Here is a 7,739-nt window from a genome sequence, read left to right as displayed (position 1 = left end):
GTGTGTTTTAAACTAAAATATCCAATATGTTAATTTTTTTAAAAGATTGAAGAGAACTCATTTAATCAGTAAACACCAAACACCAGCAGAGCCGTAAAATGTCGTAAAGTCAGCTCGTGCTCTATAAAGAGGATTGTGCTTCTTCCGGTCTTTCTCATAATCGCTTGGTTTGAAGGAGAGCTAGCCTGTTCTCGTGCTGGTTGAGGTACGTTGCTAAATAAGTTGATGAATTTTTAAACAATTCTGCAGTTTTCTAATTGTCTAATGTTACGGTTGTTACGTGTTATTCATTGAAACGTGGAAAGTGTTTTAAAACAGTTATTTTAACGTAACTTTGAAGCGCACGCTTACACCACGTGTTTTGTTCAAAGCACATGGCTGATAAGAAACGTTACTGTAATAAATAAGTGTATATATAGTTTAAGATTACTACCGTAGTTACTACCTGGACCAATACCTTAGATTAATCACAGCCATGCACAACCTTATAAACGGAACTCCTCAAATAGAGCGAATTCCTCTTTCTGCATGGCAAGAAAAATCCAGGTTTGCTTTCATTGCTGTGTTATACGTTGCAGTGATGACAATGAGGCCTGGGACATGTTAATGCATACTATTTTTGTATGGGATATAGAGTATAAGTCTAAAGAGCATTACGTAGTTATTTGTGTCGCATGGCATCCGATCTACACTGACGTCATTGGCACATTATTGTTTAATGGCGTATTTGTTTTTCACTGAAACCTCGTGTACAATAGTTAATTGCACTTAAGCTAACAACCTTTTACCTTTTCTATTTAGGGTAATCTGAAATTTCACCATGGTATTAGAAGCCTTATGCAGTCATCGCATACAGCATGGTAAGTGTCTTTGATGGTTACATTGAGAGTACTGCACAGTACTAGTCACAGTCTAGTCTATAGTGGGCTTAGGAACTAGTGCAGTGCAAAAATCACAATTCTCTTCTCTTGCAACTCACTGTTGTTTTCACCAAATAACAGTGCTACTTATGAGAGGAGACATGCGTTTGCCTCGTGCTATACTTTGCTTCTGTTTCTTTACATGCTTTTAAAAATTCTTTTGTGTACTTGCAGGATTTGGATAAAGTTTGGTCACGTGGACCGATGGGTAAGAATTTTTTTGGGAAAATAGAAAGTAATGCATTTGTAATGATGATTGGCAATGTTCAACTGCTCTTACTACAATCATGAAAGAGAAAATGCCTTTCTGAACAGTCAAGCTGTGTTGTGTATGCCTAGAATTGGAGTATGCATACTTTGCTTTACTTATGGTTACCTTCCTTTCAGGTCTGAGAACACATCCCTTCATTTCTGGAGTTGTGTATTCTGGAAGTTTGCATTTGCATGGTAGGTTATACCATTAGGTATAGTTTAACGAATTTGACAAACTGCTTTTTAAAAATGAGGTCTATCCCGACTGGCTCCTCTCAGTAGAACTTAGTCGTTGGAAACGCCTCAAAGACCAAATCTGTAGTATCGCTTTACCCATGTTGCTATTATCATTAGCTGTGTGGGAAATTACTGCAGGACATGCCATTCGCTTATAGGATATGCTGTTATTGTGAAGTGCAAAGTCTCATGTCTTTGATTTCTTTGTAGGTGCGACCACTAGGAGGTGCACTTGCTTTTTGGTGAGTGGGTCTGCAATGCTGCTAAAATCATGAATGTGTTAATAAAGCTTTAAAACTGCACTGTGGGTATCTGCATCCAGTTGTATGTCTGGCTGGAATGTTCAAATGCCGGTGCTAGATCAATTCGACACCTGCTGTTTATGGACCTTATACTTGTTGTTGGGTCCTAGTAGTGGTCGAGACAAATTTTTTCATCTCTTTATATTTCTCTTTTTGGAATTACTATTTATTGGTCCATTTTGCCCAGTGTTTACATTTATAGTGTATTACAGTTAGAGGTCGACCGATAAGCTTTTTCTCTGGCCAATGCCGATTTTTTTTTTTTTTTTTTTTTTTTTTTTTTTTTTTTTTTTTTTTTTTTTTGAAATCAGGGCAGCCGATGGCCGATATGTTTGGCCGATTTTCTATATGTACATAATAATCAAAATGTTCTCATCATCATTAGCAGATATTTTAAATGCAAAAATGTCACTATTTAAGTCAAAGTATTTAAAAATATGTGACTGGTCTTTCTGAAGAGTTTTACAACCTCCTCTGCACCATGCATTTATCAGACACAGATATTACCTGACACTCTGCTGTCATCATCTTTGATCAGTTTTTTACCATGGCTTTTATTGCTTTGTAGGATAAAATCCTTATTTGGTAGACCTGATAAACTATTTATTCATCATAAAGTTAACATAGTAAATGTCTATGGTTTTTAGTTGAGACTGTTATTTAGGGCAAATCTTTCTAAACACATTTACATTCTCATTTCTGAGACGCTATAAGTGACTGATTGTGCTGACAGTGACGTCTTGTGAGTTTAGTGTTGGGACAGATCTGTTGTTTCAACCGTTCATTCAAACGAATCCGTTCAAAGGAGTCAGTTCGCGAATCGGACGCGCTGTGTTCTAATCCAGGCTAAGCAGCGCAAAACTGTAAACAAAGTCTTACTGTAACAACACGAAAAACATTTCCTTTGTGGATATGATTTGGTCTTCCGACCTTTCGCAATCGAGTCAGTTTTGTTTTGAGTAATAAAAGCAGGGAGACAAAGCGTGCACGCGCGGCTCTTCTCTCTCTCTCTCACGCAAACAAAACTCATCACTCATTAATCACATGAAATGAGCCTAATCTTTGCACGGACAGTGCACCGCGAGACATAAGCCCGTCGCGCTGTTGTACTGGCTGCTTAATTCGCGCGATCCCGCCATCATTTAGTAAAGCTGTTTGTGAACAAGGCATGGCTGCCCACACACGAGACGGGAGCGATCTGCTTGCAGCAAGAGGCAGCGTCACGAGTTCTACAACAGCGCTTAGGTGCCCGCAGATGCGCCTGCCTATTAATCGGCCTAATTTTGCAGCAAAATCGGCCAAAGCCGATTTTTTAAAATATGCCAAAAATCGGCCAATTAATCGGCCGGCCGATAAATCGGTAGACCTCTAATTACAGTATATACTGAACACTGGAGCAAGCAATGGTCACCTAGAAGTATTTGTGAAATGTGCTCAGTAGGGCTCAGCCTGGCACATTGCATTTTCAAACTTGCAATTTGTTCAGTCATTGTGTTTGTAATTCTGCTGTGCCCTGTGCTGTTTGCACACTTTCATGGGAGCTTTCTAGTGCTGGCATGTGTCGTATGAACATTTGTCGGTGGGCTGTTGTCAATTCTCCCACATAGTTGACATGCCCTAGCCCAACCCTATTACTCCATGCTTGTGCCAGATGGTGTCATGAGGGAAACTGCATACTGCAACCTGCCTCTTTTAGTAGTCTTGTGATACTTTTTTTTTAAAGCTTAGGTTGTCTACATAATCCTGACCTGTTAATGTTTTCTCCATAGATCTCATGGATATAACTTTTTTTTTGGTATGCCAGCATTCTTTCAATCGGGCTGAGAGACAAAAGGTAAAGTATGCTTTTAGTCTTAGTGTGCTTAAAATATCTGGTCATATACCAAGGCTTTTAGGATATGTGGTTCCTGACTTGCTGTGGACTTGACCAAAGATTAAATCTCATCCTTATGAGTCACTTCAGTATTGTTGCTGTTGGATTTGTTAGGAACAATTAGTTTAAATCTATGCAACCTTTCTTTTAAACTTGTATTTGTTTTTAATCGTATTTTGATTTCATGTTACAGGCGTCGAATTGGAGTGTCGGATTTGGCATCCGACGGTTGTATGGAAGGTGAGGGTACTTCCGCTGCTTTGGATCACTTTCAAAGGGGGTCAGCCACTTTCCTCCACTGGCGATCCTTAACGCCGTGATCCTACATAAGTGCCCAGCAAGATTTTTTGCAGGTTTTTATGCTAAATTAAATGCCTGCTTTCTGTGGGGCAACACCTTGTTTGCTTTGCATAAGAAATATCAATGGCATGTTGTAATGCTATGAGAAGTGGTTGTAATTGTACTTTTCGTGTTTTCAACAGATGTGAGTTGTTGAACGGTCTTCTGTGCAAGAATTGTAAAGTTTCCCTGAGCTTAATAATTTGTTATGCATGTTATTTCTTTCCTAACTTTCAATAAAAACTTTACACTATATAATAGTCTTGGGTGGTCTTTAAATGATACATTTTCTGATTGTTATATGAGATGTTTATATAATTTATAGGTCCATATATTGTACAACTACAAAATATATAAGGGAACAATTATAGGAAGGGCCTTATATGTACAGGACAATCATAGGAAACTAGATAATTCTCCTTGACACACAGGATGGGTTGCTCATATATGGTGAACTGGAGAGATGTACATGTTGTATTCATTTAAACTGATTATGTTTTTGGGTTATTTGAGCTGTAGCAATGTGAAAACTCCAGCACCCCTTAGAGAGGATAACATGAAGTTTTGAGATCTCAAAGCCTTGTTGCCAGTGTCATGCCGGTGGGAGATTTGGTTCTCAGGGTTTTTCGTGGGTCATGGGGTTTAGATTAAAGGTTTCTCTTCAGCGAACACAGCTTTTAGTGCCTGACAAGCTTCTTTTAAATGTAAAACTAAGCCTTTATTTAAGAGAAAATGCTTGAGTGTTTTGGAGCCCAGCGTTATATTTGAGGATTGCCTTAAAGGGACACTACACTTTTTTAAAATGTTCATTTTCCAGCGCCCATAGAGTTAAACATTTGATTCTTACCATTTTGGAGTCCATTCAGCTGACCTGCGGGTCTGGAGTTGCCACTTTTGGCATGGCTTGGCATAATCCATTGAATCTGATTAGACCATTAGCATCATGCTAAAAAATAACATGTCCTTGGAATGTCCCTTTAAAGCAGTGCTTCTCAATTATTTTCTGTCACGCCCCCCCCAGGAAAAAGTAAACATTTCGTGCCCCCCAACTCTCCGCCGCGACTGTAAATAGTATAATTTGTCTATAAAATGACACATCTGCAAAACATTGTATCCTTATTAACATTAAAGAAAACACAAAAACTGAAATATCGATCAACTTACAACAAAGAATAACTTTATTAACATTGTTTTTTAATCTGTAACAAAAAAGACTTAAAATGCATCAATTTGCCTGAAAAAAAAACAATCCTTAAAGTATAATATTTTTTGACCATTTGATACTGAAAAATTAAATGTTGATTAATAATAATTAATAATAATATATTAACAATAATATTAAACAATAAATAATAATAAAAACTCAAGCTGCTTATCAGCGTGATTGGGGTGTAATCTCTATAAGTGACAGTGCAAAATAAATAACTTCCTGAAAAAGTATTTTCCCCGGGGTCTCGCGCGCCCCCCCTGGTGTCGCTTCGAGCCCCCTCCTGGGGGTCCCGCCCCACTATTTGAGAAGCACTGCTTTAAAGTCATAGTTTTCCCAAAAAAATTAACTTCTGTCAGTTGACTTGCTCTCATTGTTACAAATTTGTTCTGATGAACCCAAAGGTAGACCTTGAGGAATGTTTGTAACCAAACCTATCAGAGACCGCATTGACTCTCTTGGTTTTTCTTTCCTACTGTAGAAGTCAATGGGACCTCTGATTACTTTGGTTACAAATGTTTTTTTAAAATATGTGTTCACAATATAAATCTTTTTAAATTAGCACGAAACCCTATGACAAATGATCCTTCAGTTTTAACTGTAGTGTTTTTAGAACTCCTAATTACAAAATCTTTCTTTGTATTATTAGTTAGCTGTAAATTGCTGTTTGTGTAACTGCTGATTCGCACATTGGCAACATTGTCATGGGGTACATGTTACTTTTCCTGCTACTTGGGATGAGCGAATCCCAGTGATTTACTCACCCTTGTGTTACAAACACATTTTTGAAATGTAAGATGTTTGGCTGGATGTTAGAGACGACGACTTGCAGTCTCTGTGGCAAAAAGCCATGTCAGCATTCTTGAAATGACCCGAGGTTGAGGCAAGAATTATAAGTGTATAATTTTTGATAAACTAACATTTTAATGTGTAAAGTTAATCATTTTGGAGTTAGTAGTATAAGCTTTTCATTCATCTTAAGGTACTATGTCAAAACTATGGCTTAAAGTGGACATTTCACAAGACTTTTATGTCAAATAAATCTTTGGTGTCCCTAAAATATGTACGTGAAGTTTTAGCTCAAAATGCCATAATTTATTATAACATGTTAACTCTTTGTAGGTCTGAGCAAAAATGTGCTGTATTTTGTTGTGTCGTTTTAAATTCAAATGAGTTGATCTCTGCACTAAATGCCAGTGTCATGTTTGGATAGTGCAGATTAAGGGGCGGTATTACCCTTTTCTGACATCACAAGGGGAGCCAAATTTCACCTATTTTTTCACATGCTTGCAGAGAATGGTTTACCAAAACTAAGTTATTGGGTTGTTCTTTTTTACATTTTCTAGGTTGATAGAAGCACTGTAGACACAATTATAGCACTTGGAAAAAGTCATATAATCATAATGTGTCCCCTTTAAGTAATTCTTACATGGGATTTGGTGTTTTATTTTTTTTATTTATTATTTTTTTTTAAATCCCCATTTAGAAATGTGGTATATATTTAGTTTTAGTTGACTGTAAAACTAAAAATTTCAAATTTCGACCATGATGACACTTAGCAGTTAAAAGCACACCTCCATGTATAAGTGCAAGCATTCTAGATCGTTTACGTACACCCAGCAGGTCATTTTAAAATAGTGACCCATTTGCTAGCACAAAATCAAAAGCTTAGCGCTCAATATGTTTTGAGTGGTAGTGCTGAGAGGAATAGCATCTAAAGAGGAGAACTGTCCTTTGAACTGAACAATGCCTGTCCCTGTGAGAGATCTGTGTCCCAGGGATCTTATCACAGCTGCACACAAAGAATGCTTGTTTGTTCATGACGCTCTGCAGCACTGGCCCTGGTTACCAAAAGACAGCTTTTGTGAATTATTAAACTTCTGGCTTCTTTTTTTAGATGATGTATTCTGGTCAGGACTTAAATTAATGAGTGTCATGATCTCATTATGTGCCTGTTTATTACAAGCATGACATTTAACTGTTCATCTGTAATAATCTTTGCAGTGTCATTTTATTAGCATGTATGTTGGTCCTTTTTTATTTTTACAATTCATACAATTTAACAGAGAATCATTTATTTTGTTATTTAATGGTGTAAATCTATGTGTCTATGTTTGCATTCAGTCTGAAACTGTTTCAACACTGTGGTGATAATCTTTAAAATGAACATAACTGTCACCTCTTGTCAGGCATTTTTTTGATTAGATAAGCTGCCTGTAAGACTCATACAGTATGAGATGTGTGACTAACCTATGTCTCAGCTTGAACACAGTTTGTTTATTCTCTACAGAAGTAGTCACATTCTTTGATTATAATCCAGTTAGGGGTATGATGAAGTGCCCTTTGTTAACCTATAGGAACCTGTGTCCTATCATATGCAACATCATGTGATCAAGCAAGGTATATTCTTTGTGTCCTTGATGGTGAAAATACATTTTCTGCATGGCAAGTAAATCAAGTTTAGCATCAAAGCAAAACTGCATACAAATATCGTAGTGGTGGGCAACGATTAATCGTGATTAATTGCATACAAAATAAAAGTGACTTTGCATAATATATTTGTGTGTAATTATTATATATTATATACAAATGTAAATGTTTCTTAAATA

The 7,739-nt window shown here is 37.0% G+C and overlaps 1 long non-coding RNA gene and 1 other non-coding gene across 4 annotated transcripts; both read left to right on the top strand.

Moving 5' to 3' along the window:
• Positions 1-110: 110 nt before the first annotated feature.
• On the top strand, positions 111-4,181 carry LOC129439402 (uncharacterized). Of its 3 annotated transcripts, none has more exons than XR_012365370.1 (7): positions 111-205; positions 802-860; positions 1,095-1,128; positions 1,308-1,651; positions 3,481-3,545; positions 3,778-3,824; positions 4,067-4,181. It is a non-coding gene; the product is annotated as an uncharacterized lncRNA (long non-coding RNA). The 3 variants fall into 3 exon arrangements; XR_012365369.1 differs by having other exon boundaries at positions 3,778-3,937; XR_012365368.1 differs by having other exon boundaries at positions 3,778-4,181.
• On the top strand, positions 1,421-1,554 carry LOC129441230 (small nucleolar RNA SNORA18). Its single transcript, XR_008643407.2, has one exon. It is a non-coding gene; the product is annotated as a small nucleolar RNA SNORA18 (small nucleolar RNA).
• Positions 4,182-7,739: the final 3,558 nt, after the last annotated feature.

This window comes from Misgurnus anguillicaudatus, chromosome 22, assembly GCF_027580225.2.
Source record: "Misgurnus anguillicaudatus chromosome 22, ASM2758022v2, whole genome shotgun sequence".
NCBI classification, from domain to species: Eukaryota; Metazoa; Chordata; class Actinopteri; order Cypriniformes; family Cobitidae; genus Misgurnus; species Misgurnus anguillicaudatus.
The sequence above is the reverse complement of the archived record's forward strand: the minus strand, read 5'-3'. Positions and strand labels throughout refer to the sequence as shown.